Raw genomic sequence first — 16920 nt, forward strand, 5'->3', positions numbered from 1 at the left:
GATTCCTATTTAAAACTGGTATTTAGTTACTTAAAAACTTTTCTAGATTACACTAACATCATATAGAACATGACTAACAAGAATAATTCGGCGGGGAAGCCACGGTTGCGAAGATAGCCCGAAGGTCGGGTTTGTACAGAGGGAAGTTCAGGCGCGTTACTCAGGCAGTTTAAGTTGTGATCAGAATATTATTCTGATCTCATGATCAGAATAGTGTTTATGTGTGTGTGTGTATATATATATATATGTATATATATATATGTATATATATATATATATGTATATATATAGACATACACACACACTAGCATAAGGGCCCGTGCTTTGCAACGGGAGAAAATAAGTTAATGTGCTTCGCTAAGAAGCAAATACCAATAATTCCGATTAGGTTGGCCAGATAGAGGATAAGTTTGATGATTACACACCACATTTTTTGTCTGACTCAGTATAACGTTGTAGATCAGATCATTGATGCGAGGTGAAAAAATACCACACCAGATTATTAATTGTAGTGTCTTATAGACAATAAAAATGTTGAGCATGCAATACTTTCAATGTAATTTTATCTGGATGCAGTTGTTGTTGTTCCTCCATAGCATCAATATTTGGGTCAAAAGGGTATATTATGTGGTTGCCAAGTTCCTCCACACCACCTCCAAGATGTCCATCTTTAGCGATGTTAGGCATGACATCCTTTTTCTGATCTAGATTAATAGCTTCATTGAGATCAATTGACATATAAACGTCTGTGTTCTCGTTTGTCAGGGTCAACACTGCCTGAAGACAATTTATTTTGGTGGACGTGTAGCCTATATGTTTTGGCCGTGTGTGTCCTAACCTATGTATATATTTATTTGTCTTCCAGTTTTCATGTCTTGGTAATCAGTTTCGTGAGGGAGATAAGCAGAGCCAAATCCTACCTTATAACAAAAATATCTAGTAGCAAATCCGATAACGTGTGCATATAGGTTCGGAGGACAAACACATGTGTGCATGCTAACACATCCGTGTGATTTACCAGTCGACATACATGTACACTGACATGTTGTAACACGTTATCTTGCAAAGTTTCACGTATTGCTCGCAGAGCCGTAATCTTCCAAGATTTCTCCTCCATGAGAGCTTGTCCATCTCTGTACCCGTCGTGAAGCGAACCTTGCAAGTTTCACGCATCGCCCGCAGAGCCGTAATCTCAATAGATTTATCTTGCATGAAAGCTTGTCCATCTCTGTACCCATCGTGAACCGAACCTTGCAAGTTTCACGCATGGCCCGCAGAGCCGTAAATAGATTTCTCTTCCATGAGAGCTCATCCATCTCTCTGCCCAAGATCGATTCTCTAGATTCTTTCCGTAATTATTATGTTGTTTGTTTTATTTTATTTGAGTTGCATCATGTCATCAAGATAAATTTCACATGGTGAATTCTCTTCTATACCTACTGGTAAAGGGAACAATTTATATAGAGTTATTATAGCCCCAACAAATCACATAAAAGGTTTCATTGTTTTTGTTATCCTTCACCCATTTATTTCCTATGCTTAAATGGAAAAAAGCAGCGCACAGCCACCCGGGCTGCTCCCCACGTCCCATCTAACACCCTCGCATCCATTAGGCCCAGCTGCCTCGGTCCCTTGACGCAGCTCCTCAGCGCCGCCGCCACACACAGACGCACGCAAGCGTTCGCGTCCCTGCCCTTGCCCGCGCCAGCCTCTAGCCCCGCCGGCTGCCCCACGGGTCTCCCCCTTAGACTCCTCTTCCCAAGCCTCCCCAGCAGAAGCCCCCGCAAGACGTCATGGCCTTCCCCGGCTACAACGTGACCCCTCCGCCGGCACCTCGAGCTCTGCCCCAACTCCATCCTTGCCATCCTCTTCTTCGATCCGGCCGCCCAGATCCGCTCGTCTCCACCGCCTGGATACCGCTCTGAACCTTGGACCCCATCTCCAGCCGGCCTGCTACCTCGTCCCATCGATCGGGCCATCTTCGATAGGCTGCTCCGCTCTTCTTCCTCGGAGATATTTTTCGATTGGTGATGCATAAATGCGGCAGATCTCCACGTTTGTTTTGCCTTTACTGTTTGATTCTTGTGACTAAAGAACGTATATAAGTTGCTAGGATTCGATGTAATATAGCAGGGTGGGACTATTAGTTACAGAAGAATTTCAAAAAAAATTTAACACAATGGATCGATAGGCTAGACTAGACGGGTTGCATCAAATTGGTTTAGTTGGGTTGTGCCCAGATGGCCGATAAAGGCCAACAGGTAGCTTCTCTCGATATGATTCAGTTCAAATCGATCGATTCAACTGAGTACGAAACTTTTGGAGGACGGACCGAAAACGGACGAAAATTAGGGAGGAAGAAGCGATAACCCTTTTATTAGTAGGTATATATATATATATACTACGAAAAGGATCCGTGCGTTGCAACGGGAAAAAATTCATAATATTAATGGTCATGACCATATTTTGCTGCATCACCAAGGTACGCTATCACTCTCGATTTCATGAAATAATGAAAAAAATCTTGAACATATTTTTAATTCTGAACAGTTTTTAAATTAATGTACACTTTTACAATTTTTCAAATATTTTTAAAAATTAAGAACTTTCATAAATTCATGAAAATTGTATACGATTTGCAAAAACATTTTTTTTAACTATGAACATTTTTATGAAACCATTTTCTTGAATCTATGAACTATTCCAGAATCCACGGACATTTTTCTGGAATTAGCGAACATATTTGAAATGCGTGATAATTTTTTGAATTTGTGAACACTTTATGAATGAATAAACTATTTTGTAAGTCACGAACAGTCTTTGAATTTTTATATTTTTCCATTCTTGAACATTTTTTGAATTGGCAAAAATTTGTTCAATTTCATTAAAAAATACACGAACTTTTTAAAAATCATGAATTTTTTTATTTCGCGTGAATTTGTTTTCAATATTTCGAATATTTTTTGAATAAGCTAACATTTTTTTGACAAAAACGCAAACATTTTTTAAATTTGTTAAACATTTTATTTCAAATTTCTCATTATTTTAAATTTTCGAAACTTTTGAAGTCCACTTTTCCTCTTTGCCACCATCAACGTTGTTACTTTGTCCATCTATACACGTCTAACGTGAGGCGTTGAGCTTGGTCATCACAACATAGCACCTCATTTTCACAAGCCCCTCCATACATCGACTTGTAATCATGGGGCCTTGTAATGATAGTAGGTGACACTCATGTCTCATCCACACTTGCTGGATGCTTGGATGCAGTATCCCCGCGAACGACGATTGCTTTCCGCTAATAATTACAGGGAAAGGGTGCATCTTTACGGGCGTCGGCACCGCGCGTGCAAGCTGGGACACTCGCTTACATCGCACAAAGTATTTATGTCTGAGGCGAGGGCGGTGGCTATCACACGAGGAGATTCATGGCACCAGTGACAATATCCAACGCTAATGAGTTTGGGGAACACCAATGGTTCCCGGTTAGCATCTACAGTAGCACCGAGGCAGTGGCCCCGATGGTATGGTGGATGCTTCAGTGTGTCTCGCACCGTTGTGGAGCGACATGGAGTAAAGGCAGCCCCCCTCCTATGGTTGTGGTGATGGTCTAAGGTGGAGAGTCGTCTCACCAATCTGCCAGGCACAAACTGATAGTTGCCATGAATAACAAAAAGTAAAATAAATATGAACAGTACTCGAGTTATAGTTGAAGAAATCATATGAACTGTAGCCCACTAAAAATATTTGCCTACCACAGAAGGGCAAAGAAACTTGCCGCAAAATCGACTTTAACGTGTCCGCACTATGACCCCTCGAACCAAGTGACCTCCTTAGATAAAATTAAGCTATTTCAAAATCGTCAATCAATGGTAATCTGGTTTTGGAGTGTTAATCTAAAGTTTATGTGTTGTTCTCAACTTCTTCATGCTTCCTTTCTAAAAATATCAATTACAATTTTCCTTGGAAAAATAATGAAAGCACTTTTTGTTATACACCAATTCTTGATTTAAAAGTAAGAAAAAAAGTTGCAGTTTCAGAAATACATAGAAAGGAGGCCAACTACATGCACTGGAAAATATTTTGAGTTTGCATGGCAACAATACTATCCTTGACAGTATCAACACTTCAACATGATAAGTTTCTTGTACAATATAGGTTGGATATGGTAGCCATGACCCCTGCTTTAATTGTCTACCCAGAGCAAAAGTCCCAACCTGCATAATGCGTAATCAGTTGAGGATGGGATGCTTGATGTCCTTGAATTTGGAAAGAGGATTTCAGCGGCAACTGTACAAAGAGTTTAGCGAACGGGGTGTGAAGACCACTCCGAAGCTCCAATTTTTATAGCCATCAACCTCCCCTCTTTTGACATGCAAATTCTATATATGTTCAAGTTGGAGGCTGCAATTTGAAGCCATGCACTGAACGTGTAGCATTCTGAGAATGCATTATATCAGCCATGATCATTTTTGGCTAGATTTAAATCTCAGATAATGGCTCATTCAAAATTATAGTTCAGAAGAACATTCTAGGTTATGTAAAAAATTACTCCCTCCGTTCCGAAATAATTGTCGCTGGGGGCATCTTTCCGACCAGGTGAAATAGTGTGAAATTACAATACTACCCCCGATTTGATCCATCGGGAGGCGTCTTCCTCCGTCGCTCCTCCCCTCCGCCAGGCTTCTTCGCCGTCGCTGCTCCCTTTCACCGGGCTCCTCCGTCGTCCGCATCTCCGGCGTCCTTCCCCGCCGCGGTCCGCAGCTCCCTTGCCGGCCGGCCGCCCTTCCCCGCCATGGTCCGCAGCTCCCTCATAGGCTGCCCTTCCGCGCCAAGATCCGCAGCTCCCTCGCCGACCGCCCTTCCCGCCGGCTGCCTGCTCCACGACAACTTCGGATCCTTCGTTGTTGGCCACAGATCCTTCGCCGGCCGCCTCCCCCCACTCCAATCAAGAGCTCAAGGTCAGCCGCTGCGCTGTCCACTTCTGCTGATCCTCTCGTCTCTGCTCCTCTCCACTCCAATCAAGAGAATCTGCAATTGATCCAAAAAACAGGTCAATTGATGTCAATTTGATTAACTAAATCATCCAAAACCAGAATGATAAGTCCATATGGTACTGTTGATCCCAAGACCGGAATGACAAGTTCAGATGTTCCTCAGTTGAGGAATTTGATTAACTAAGTCATCCAAAACCAGAATGATAAGGCCCCATGCTACTGTTGATCCCAATTTCGATGCATATCAATTGATGTTTGAGTTCTCCAAATGAACAGGAGTACTCCTCAATTTTGATATGAAATCACCATGATACAGTAGGTCCTTAAGCCCTCCTGTCAAACAAAATAATGTACTGATCTTGAAATACTCCTGTCAAACAAAATAATGTACTCCTCTGACAGGAAGACGACTTGGCGATTAGTCGGCGACTAATCAGCGACTCGAAACCAGGGTAAGTAGTGCTGCCACTCCTAATTAACTGAAGAAGATCTTGAGCCTTTTAAACTACAGCAGCAGCAGTATACAAATAAGCAATCATTTTTATGCTCTGCTCATCATCTCCAGACAGAAAATTACTCATCGAACTAAATACTCAACTTGGTACAGGCAACTTAATTTACTTGAATTCAGGGTACAAAATAATCACAGGAGTCTTGCTTCAAAATGCGCAGGCAGGATTCTATGTTCGCCACATCAAATAATCATAACTCTAAATCACAGTCAAATAATGTATGTGTATCAAACCAAAGAGGAAGTTCTCTTCCAAACAGAATCATTGGTGCTAACACCAATATAATCTGGAAAACACACATAAAGCTAAATGACAAAAACACCACAATCTTCTGAAATTGAGGGACGTATTTGCTTTCGAAGTGTTCAGACTCTGCCCATACTCAGTAATCTGAAAACTGTACCAAGAGACAAAACAACAACATCTTCTGAAGTTGAACGTACCTGCCCATCTTTGAGCACGCCCCTGTAAACACGGCCGAAGCCGCCCTTGCCTATGAGGTTCTTGTCGCTGAACATGCCGGTGGCCTCCTCCATCTCGTTGAGGGTGAACACCATGGAGCAGTTGCGCTTCTTCGGCGCGGGCAGCGGCAGCGGCTCCTTCACCTGCCACAGCTCGGCCGTCTTGTACACCCCTGCAGAAGAAAAAATCAGATAACCAAATTCTCATGGCATACTTTTTTCTTTTGGAAATTTTCATGGCATACTTTGAAGAATGTTGCACTGAAGAAACAGATGATCATACAGTGACAAATCACTTTGCCAACAACAAAGTGGGAATGAAATAGAGGGTTGCACTCACAACAAAGTGGGAATGAAATAGAGGGTTGCACTCACAAGGATTCAACTGGTCAAGTGATTTGCTTCTCCTCTCACTCCAACCACAACCCAATCTTCAGTCATCTCACTGGTGTTGCAGGTTTAGTGTGATGACAGTGCTCGACCGTCTCCGTTATTGACTTGCTGATGATCTTGATTGCTTGGACCGGCAAGGCTGCTGGCAGTATACCAACCGGGACCTAAACCGGAGCATAATCAAGAGTAAGCATGTCCAATTAGGCACGGTAAAGAGAATGAGAGACACAGTAACACAGCAAAACGAAATTCAGTAAACAAAAACACTAGACATAGTCCATCAATGTGTATTTCTGAAACTGAAATAAAATAGTGAAATGTCATCTGGACAACACATTTATTTTCTCGGCTTGATTGTATTCGTAGCAGGAGTATCAAGATTCAGTTGCAGGCTTTTTAGTTGGTCTTGGTCATAACATCTGAGGCTAGATATCCTACAGGTTTTAATACAGTGGTCAACAGATAAACATAGCTGGGCATCCATTTTACTCCTACATGTTGGAATACATGTTGGAATACAAAAAGGAAACCAAACATTTTACTCATTGGTTAATTCATTGTACTCATGCCTGTAATTGTACTCTTGCAAACATTTTACTCCATGCTACTCTGCTCACCTCAGCATGCTTGGTTAAGTACTCCTTCAGCAAACTGTCCATCAGCAAACTGTCTTTTGCACACCTCAGCATGCCGTCCCTTTTCGATCAAATTATCTACAGAAACATTGTACATTCAGTTTTCAGCTGGAACATGAAGCAAAACAGATCAAGAAAATGCAAGATTACTTGTCTTAAATGTACTCTAAATCTTGCAACCACTACTCCAAAATAGTACTGGAAAACTACTGCAACCAAAACAGTACTGAATCTGATTTGGCCTTCTTGCACTGAATACCACCAAATTTGATATACTGGAAACTACTGCAACCAAAACAATACTATACTCCATTTTACTCCAAAATTAAGCTACTGCATTACTGAGGCTTCATGTGCAAAAAAATAACAGTAGCTACTACTGCTTTCAGTAGCACAAGAACTACTGCAAGTACTGCAACCCCAAAGCAGATACCATTTCATAAAGAAGAAAATCAGGAAGAGGAACTTTGCTTCTAGCAAGTCTGGTGGATGGTCTGTACAAGTACAGATATACTGCTGGCATTACTGCATTTCAAAAGAGATGACTCCCCATCCAGAATTACAAAGAAGTAATGGAGGAAATAAGGGAAGCTGTCTAAACTCTACTGGATCAAGAACTACTGCAAGTACTCCTGGATCAAGAACTACTGAATCCGTCTACTGCAAGTACTACTGGATCAAGAACTACTCCAAGTACCATGCGTGGAGAATGCAAGTACTCAGCGTGGAGAGGAGAGAGGCCGTACCATGCGTCGATGTGTGAGGACAACGACGAGATGTGCACGACGGCGACGTGGAGGCTCCGGCGCCGTTCCGCTGCTCCGCCGTCGCTCTAGGTCCGCTTGGGCGCCAGTCCACATTCATGCCCCCTAGCCCGTATCCAACTCTGGCGCCGCTACACATCCATGCCTCCGTCGCAGAGAAGCTCGTCGAAGACGCAAAAAGAATCAATATTTTTTACCGGTGTGAGTGAAGGCGGGGTGGTGGGAAGAAAGGGGCGGTGGAAGAGGCCGACGACAGGAAGAGGAAGAGGCCGGCGACGAGGAGAGGAGGGAGGCGGCGACGAGGAAAGGGAGTGGCCGGCCACGAAGAGGAGAGGCCGGTGAGGGAGAGGCGACGAGGGAAGGGGATAAGGTGGCCGGCGAGGGAGAGCGAGCAAGCGAGCGGTGCGAGCGAGCGAGCGGATAAGGTGGAAGGGTAAATCTGGAAAGTGGAAAAGATTCATAGCGTTGCGGAATTTGTACTGGGATTGCCCAGCGACAATTATTTCGGAACGGAGGGAGTACTATCTGCTAGATACTCTGTAGCATTGGTAAAACATAACTACACATGTGACAATTCTAGTCCTCTATGTCAACAACTGGAGCTACACTTACGCAACTGACGTAATCTTGGAGCAGTCTATGATTCCGATCAAAGTATTTGCTATGGATGCACATATGATGAAAGTATGTTAAGAATTTGCAGACAGTCAGGGCCGGTCCTGAGATTTTGGGGGCCCGGGGCGAAACTAAAATTCGGGGCCATTAATACAGACACCATAACAATAACGATCATTATATATATAGGATGCGGATATTTCAAACATAGGGCAAATGCACCTGAATTGGAAAAAAATATTAGAAAACTAAAGGAGTCAAAAAGTTTCGGGCAGAAACTACTCTCATGGTATTCTCAGCGAAAATAATTGCAGGCCCAAAAAATGTGAATGGTAACATTTATAGAGTACTATCAATTTTGTCTTTTTGTCCAGGATACCATGGTAGTCATTCCTTCGCGAAATTTTTCATGCATTTATATAGTACTACGCGAAGTCATCTTTGTTAAAGTAAAAGTTTCACTTTCTTTTTACTCTTCTCATTACTTTTAAAATATAAAATTCAGTTCGGGTGCAATGGGACCAAAGACACATTGGCTATTTCTGTTATATGTTGGACTATTACCAGCTAACACTTGAATGCAAATTAAGGTATTATTTATGTCACGTAACCTGTACATATTACCTTAATATAATTCTACATCCCTCGATGCAAAGCAACATGTGATGCAAAGTTAACCTAAAATTAACTGGCGGACTGTGTCGTGCATCCAATGTGTTAAGAGTGTTCTCAGGGTCACTTACACTCACATTTTCTCCATGTATTCCATTAGCTTGCCCATCCATAGCTACTGTCGCAAACTCTATATTCGTCCAAGCATCAATGGCATTCTCAAAAAAATTATCAATGGCTCATCTTTGTGATTTTATCAACTCATCCACAAATCCTTTCCATAGTTCTGAAATCCAAAAAACGCAGAAGATCCACAAACCAATTATAATGAAATATCTTAATATAATTGACCTATATAGATAACTAATTAGTGATTGATGGTATTACCCGTGTAGGTACAAAGGTTCCGGCCGGCAAGACAAGAAGTGGTTAACTGGTGATCGATTGATGCCCTGGTTGGATCCAAGGAGGAGTTCCCTAGAGCTCTAGGCGCAGCATTAGAGAAGCGATCAGATCACACAAAGAGGCGCCAAGCCGGAGCACCAGAGTAACAATCTCTCCGTTGGCCGAAGCTCTCCGATCTCTGCACCGTAGCCGCCGCTGATTGCCGCTTTCATCGCGTACAGATAGATCGTGGTCGCGTAGTTGCATCGCGAAGGAAAATTTTAGGAAACGAGCAAAAGAAGATGAAAGAACGACCGTAGATAGCTCTCGGGCTCCCGTAACGTGTGCCCTTTGACTATGCGATACCCATACAGGCTGGCAATCGCACGTCGCAGTAGCGAAAAATTAGGCCATGGGCTACCGGCCGAATGCATGCATACTAGGCGTGGGGGCCCCTGTAAGGTGGGGGCCCGGGGCGACCGCCCCTCCTGCCCCCCTCAGGGCCGTCCCTGCAGACAGTAAGGCCTACAAACTGAACTGAAACAAAATGTTAATCCTCTCCACATTGAAACTGATTCCTACATGAGGAACGTCACACAAAGCAAATCTGAATCCAAAAAATACTAACATCAAGCGACAACAACATAGAGGGCTACCTCATCGCCGTTGAGATATGCACAAAATGGTTTGCTAGCTATCCATCCAGATAACTGCAATACTGATGTTCAAGCAAACAAAAAGGTGTAATCCAATCCAATTAATGTCAAATAAACAATACTCATGCTAGAGTTCGTGTAACAACTAATTATCCTTGTCATTATCCAGTATTTCATCAGCAGCAGCGACTATGTGCACTATAATGCCAGGACCAATAAATGCATCTTCTAAAATCAGCTATCATAGACCTTCCACAGGTATCCCTTAGAATCTGAGGAATGCATCATACACTCTTGTATTACAGAGTTCCATCATGTGGTTATATGTATGCTGCTGATGAAAACGGCCTAGTAGTTTTGAAGTGTTGTAGTAGCATTCCTCAAAAAGGTCAAACCCAATTAGCAGATACTTCTATGCAACCCAGTTTGATGTTACCAAAATGATCAAAATAATTCAAGACATGTGAACTAAACCAAGGATGGTGCTTGCCAATACCTGAACCCATAAAACTAACTACTTGTCATAGACGGGAGCAACTTGAGGCCAAAGTTGGAATCAGCTCATGTGGTCTAGCAAAGGAAGATGTGATATAAACAATGGCAGACAGCTCATTCAAAATTTTAAATACAATGGCACAATATTGAATCCCCAACAACCATATATCTTGACAATTTAAATCCTTGAATCTGCAACAAATCGAGAAATGAAATAATTGTATAGAGAAGAAAAAATGGAAGACATTGAGAATGCAATCTCTATCTGATGCATCTTCATGGGTGCAAATAATAGATTAACCTATCCAGAAAGTGCAATGACAACCTTAAGAATATGCTCTCCTGATTCAGATTGGGATTGGACCGAAGAAGCTCACCTTGGCCTCTTCACATAAGTCGATGCTTGATGCTCCCCAAGCCGAGCCATGGTCTTTATTGCCGCATCCAAACCTGCTGCGGCACGTAGCACACTCCTATATTTCGGCAAGCCCAAATTCACCTGCATTATTAGATCTACAAAAAAATCATTACCAGGATTGCAGAACAAATACACAAGGTTTGGCACTTTTGCTGGGACTAAGGTACATAGTACATACTGAGACATAAGCCATGTACTGAAATAACTACTCTGTACCCAAAACCAAATAATCATCTAACCCAAAATAGCTCTTCCATGCATCACATGTTTAGATTCAAATACTGCAGCCGTCGACACCTCTACAACAATACTATGTTACCCGCCATTAATCATTCATATGATCCTTAGATCATCGATCCACCAGTACTGGTACTACATGAGTCAGGAAAGAAATCTTCCCTTTTCACAACAAAGATAGCACACTACCCACTTCCTTATTTGTACAATGTACTGTGTGTAATAGTACAAAGCCTATACCCCTTCATTAATCACTCACACTCTCCCACTCACTTTGTATTGTCCTCATTCTCTCTTCTCTACACCATCCCCTTGACTGATACTCCCTCCGTTCCAAAATGAGTCATCTATTTTGGAACGGAGGGAGTACATAGCAGCACTAACTAAATTTTGTCACTTGATCACACAATGTATCACACATTCAAACTGTCCATGTAAGATTTGGCACACAAGATCATCAACATGAGTCTCCCTCAATTGCATATACATGCACAAAAAAGAAGTGGAATTCAGAAATTAATCAAGTAGATGTTGTACCTGAACCTCCTGTAGGATTTGGGGGAGGTTGTCAGCGAGCCAGGCATCCAAGTCCTCATGCGACGACGGTGCGTCGACGGAGAACAGGATCTCGGCGGGCACCATGGTGGAGGTCATGGCGGGTTGGGCGGCGCCGGATCGGGTAGAGGAGGTGGAGGGCACGCAGATCCGGGATGGAGCTGCCGGATCTGTCCAGTGGAGGTCCCGTGGCGGCGTTCGAACCTCCAAGGTGAGCTCGAGGACTAGGCATTGGCGCTGATCTCCTGGAGAGAAGGATAGAAAAGGAGATGAGAGAGAGAGAAGGCAGGGGAGCGGCGGCGTGACCTGGGAGTCGCTAGCGGTGGCGCCGGTCGCCGGATGATTCGCGAGAAAGGCCGGGTAGGAGGCGCACGGGAGGAGGAGCTCGGGGTCGGGCGCTCTGCGGGCGCTGGTGGTGGCGGCATATGGGAGCGGCGGCACTCGGGCTGGGCGGGCCGGATCTGGGTCGAAATGTTTTTCCACTTTAAAAAGGAGCGCGGGTTGAATATCGAAAACCGTAGGGACTTTTTTGCAAAAATTGGTGACGACGTACAACTAGAAGCAATAGTTGGTTTATTAATAGGTAAAGATAAAGATAAATAGTATATATATATAGTGTTATTATTCATCACCCAGGGGGCAAAATAATTTATTCTTCACCGAGGTAATCTTACGATCATGTTATAAATAAATTACATTTTAAATACAAATATTTGCATTCATATTGATTTATTGCATAAAATTTGACATAACAAAAGAAATATAAGTCAAAAATTGTATTTTATGTACATTTTACACTATGTTTTTACATTTTTAAATTTACGTAACATAAAAAACAATTACGACAAAATTATAGGTTTTCTTACATTCTCTTTTTATGTCTAAAATAAGACAAAATTTACGAAACGTAAAATTACGATGCATAGATGTTAAAATAGAGGTGGATGAAGAATAACTATCCCTCATACAGGTAGATGGTAAAACTGTGTCTACCATAGCTTGCCACAGAACTAGTTAAGTTTCCCTAAACTTATAACGGTTCAAAAGTTATCAAAAAATATGAAATAAATATGGGAGCATCTCTCTAATGTAATAAGATGATCCAACGGAGGGATTGTCAAAATATGCATCTATGTGTCCTCGACAAAAATAATAAGCATTTCAGCTCACTGCGACATAAATATATACTGAACTATTTGTTTTTTTGTCCAGGACACATACAGTCGTATTTTTTAATCCCTCCGTTGGATCATGTTATATATTATAGGTGTGTTGGTTTAGTATTTTTTTCAAAAATTTTGAAAACTTTTGCACCGTATATGGTCGCGCTATTCGTCACCCTAGGTGAGGAATAGTTATTTTTCACCCCTCTCTATTTTGACGTCAATGCACCGTATTTTTAGGTTCCATAAATTTTGTCTTATTTCATACGTAAAAAGAGAACGTAAGAAAATATATACTCGCCGTAAAAAATATTTTATGTTATGTAAAATTACGAACGTAAAACATATATAAAATGCGATATTTCTGGTCTTATAACGTATTTTTTTGTTTTCTTATATCAAATTTTACGTAGTGAATCAATATAAGTGTAACTATTTGTATTTCAAATGTAATTTATTTATGAAGCGGTCGTAAGATTACGTCGGGTGAATAATAACTTATTCTGTACCCTGGGTGATGAATAGTATCACTATATATATGTGTATATAGAAGTATATGGTCATTTTCGAGTACAAGGCCAGCCAAAAAAAATTTTAATCTATCCTATATTTTCAATCTAATCAATATACTGAACACGTCAGAAGGACTCGGAGGTCGCAGTCTCCTACTTTTGCGGCAGATCGAAACGTGGACGACAAGCCGCCTAGCTACAAGATCGACTCTCTAGAATTGTTTTACTTTTGATCACCCTGCACACATTTTCTCTTTGTCGCGTAGTAGCAGCATGTGGCGAATATTCCCCGTTTAAGATAACATATTTTAGTACACGGATTGCCTGCGGGTAGCTAGTCAAGCGCAAAACATATCATCTTATATTATCGCACACAGCGTCGAGCGGACACAAACATTTCTCAAGTTCTTACTAGTCTTTCGCTCTTCGCCATTGATCTCTCTCCACATCATTGAGAAGACACAAAGGCAACAGGAACGGGTATATACCCATACGGGCAGCGCAGAATATGTCGAGCTCTGAGATGGATTCCTCTTCGCTGAGCAGTGATACGTCTCTAACGTATCTATAATTTATGAAGTATTCATGCTATTATATTATCAACCTTGGATGTTTAATATGCTTTTATATGCTATTTTATATGGTTTTGGGACTAACCTATTAACTTAGAGTCCAGTGCCAGTTTCTGTTTTTTCCTTGTCTTTGAGTTTTACAGAAAAGTAATGTCAAACGGAGTCCAATTGACGAGCCGATTTTTGACGATTTTTTATGGACCAAAAGAAGACCCCGGAGTAAAAGAGTTGGGCCAGAAGAGTCCCGGGCTGTCCACGTGGGTGGGGGCGTGCCCACCCCCCTAGGCGTGGGCCCCTGCCTCGTGGACGCCTCGGGCACCTCCTTGACGTGAGTCCGACGCCAAAAATTCATATAAATACAGAAACCTTAGAAAATTAACCTAGATCGGGAGTTCCGCCACCAGAAGCCTCCGTAGCCACCAAAAACCAATCTAGGCCCTCTTTGGCACCCTGCTGGAGGGGGACATCATCACCGGAGGGCATGGAGGAGGATCCCGGAGGGGACATTATCATCATGAAGGCCAAGGACCAGAGGGAGAACCTCTCCCCATCCAGGGGGGAGGCCATGGAGGAGGTAGCACAAGGGCGAGAACGTCTCCTCCTCTCTCTTGGTGGCACCGGAGTGCCATCGAGAGGGGAATCATCGCCGTGGTGATCGTCTTCATCAACATCACCATCATCATCACCATCCTCATCTCTTTTACGCGGTCCACTCTCCAGCACCCCACTGTAATCTCTACTTGAACATGGTGCTTTATGCCACATATTATGATCCAATGATGTGTTGCCATCCTATGATGTTTTGAGTAGATATCTTTTGTCTTTGGGTTGATTGATGATCTAGATTGGTATGAGTTGTATGTTTTACTTTTGTGTTGTCCTATGGTGCCCTCTATGTCACACAAGCGTGAGGGATTCCCGCTGTAGGGTGTTGCAATACGTTTATGATTCACTTATAGTGGGTTGCGTGAGTGACTGAAACACAAACCCGAGTAACGGGGTTGTTGCGTATGGGATAAAGAAGACTTGCTGCTTTAATGCTATGGTTGGGTTTTACCTTAATGATCTTTAGTAGTTGCGGATGCTTGCTAGAGTTCCAATCATAAGTGAATATGATCCAAGTACAGAAAGTATGTTAGCTTATGCCTCTCCCTCATATGAAACTGCAATAGTGATTACCGGTCTTGTTAATGATTGCCTAGGACAATTCCGCACACTGATTCACCATTATTCCACACTCGCTATTTATAATATTTAGTAATATATTCTAACTTCATGATAACAGCACCTAACTTTATATTTTAGCTCTCCGATATCATACAAAGTTATCCTCTTCATACCCACAACATTGTTTTATTTCTCGTTGCTAGTTGGTAGCAAACGTTCGGTGTATGTAGAGTCATATCAGTGGCAGATAGGGCTTGAGAGAATATTGATCTTACCTTTAGCTCCTTGTGGGTTCGACACTCCATACTTATCACTTCCACCTTTGAAAATTGCTACGATCATTCCTTGCACTTGGGGATTATCAAGCTCTTTTCTCGCGCCGTTGCCGAGGAGCAATAGCGTGGGATTGATATTCTCGTGTGTGCTTGTTTGCTTTCTTCACTAAGTAGATTTTGTTTTTCCTTTTTGTTTCTGTTTAGTTGTGGGTGAAACATACAAAAAAATTAAAAGAATGAAAATACCATAAAAAATTACTTGCCTTTCATGCCTAAAAAGTTTTTTAAAAAGAGAAGTGATTGGAAAGTTATGCATTGAAGAAGTGAGGGTCGACCTTGAGCACTCGTGTTCATGCTCACAGAAACAATGTAGAATTTTTCATGGAAGTTTCTCTATAAATAGTTATCCCCTTATATATAAAAATAACGTGCCAAGCTTTGGTTTTAGGATGATTAGATTGCTTGTTTACTATGTGCGGAACAAAAACAGAAACTTTGGCTGTAGCGCGTGATTTTACATTTTTTACTGGAAAGTCAAATGGGTCTGAAACTTTTTGCACATTACTTCTGTGTAAATTGTTCAAATTTTCAAACTTATTGCATAATTTTTGGAGATACAAAAGTTTATTAAACCTTCAGATTACTACAGATTGTCCTATTTTAGACATAATCTGTTTTTCGTCTGTTGTTTGCTTATTTTGATGAATCTGTGGGTAGTATCGGGGGGTATACAGTAGATATAGTTCTAATATGAAATTGGAATGAGTTTGCAACAGTACCTAAAGGTAGTGATTTGCTTTATTATACTAACGGATCTCACAAAGTTTTTGTTAAGTTTTTTGTGGATGAAGTGTTCAAAGAACGAGGAGTTACCAATGTGAGAAGAATAAAGAGAGGCAAGAGCTCAAGCTTGGGGATGCCCAAGGGACACCAAGTAAATATTCTAAGGATACTCAAGCATCTAAGCTTGGAGATGCCCCGGTTGGCATCCCATCTTTCTTCTTCAACAATTATCGGTATACCTCGTTTTTTGTTTCGTTCACATGATTTGTGTCCTTTGTTTTTGTTGTTCTTCCTTTATGAACCATGCTAGTATGTGATAGCCCTTAATTGATTTATAGAATGCTTCATGTGCTTCACTTATATCTTTTAAGTATGATCTTATAGAATTACTCTTTGTGCTTCACTTAAATCTTTTGAGTATGGTTTTATAGAATGCTTCGTGTGCTTCACTTATACATTTTGAGCTTGGACATTGGTTAGTTTATATTAATTGTAGAAAGCTACATGAACTTCACTTATATCTTTTGGAGTATGAATAATACTATCATCTAAAGCGGGTTTGGAAGAGTGTCAACTCTAGGAACTAGTGATCCCGCTATTCCGAATGAGAAGAATTTTGCTTATGTGGAGAGTAGAAAAATTTCTATGCTTGTAGATCATGAAAAGAATGTTTTATGTGATGGTTATATTGTTGAAATCATTCATGATGCTACT

The 16920-nt window shown here is 41.6% G+C and overlaps 1 long non-coding RNA gene across 7 annotated transcripts; it reads right to left on the minus strand.

Moving 5' to 3' along the window:
• Window positions 1-4477: 4477 nt before the first annotated feature.
• Window positions 4478-12190, minus strand: LOC123085822 (uncharacterized). 7 transcript variants are annotated; one of them, XR_006439949.1, is made up of 9 exons: window positions 11717-12190; window positions 10902-11037; window positions 10526-10716; window positions 9377-9910; window positions 9121-9275; window positions 6981-7076; window positions 6346-6527; window positions 5953-6143; window positions 4478-5031 (listed from the first exon to the last, which is right to left on the minus strand). It is a non-coding gene; the product is annotated as an uncharacterized lncRNA (long non-coding RNA). The 7 variants fall into 7 exon arrangements; XR_006439947.1 differs by having other exon boundaries at window positions 9377-10716; window positions 10902-11023; XR_006439950.1 differs by lacking the exon at window positions 10526-10716.
• Window positions 12191-16920: the final 4730 nt, after the last annotated feature.

Source organism: Triticum aestivum, chromosome 4A (assembly GCF_018294505.1).
Source record: "Triticum aestivum cultivar Chinese Spring chromosome 4A, IWGSC CS RefSeq v2.1, whole genome shotgun sequence".
In the NCBI taxonomy this organism is placed as follows: domain Eukaryota; kingdom Viridiplantae; phylum Streptophyta; class Magnoliopsida; order Poales; family Poaceae; genus Triticum; species Triticum aestivum.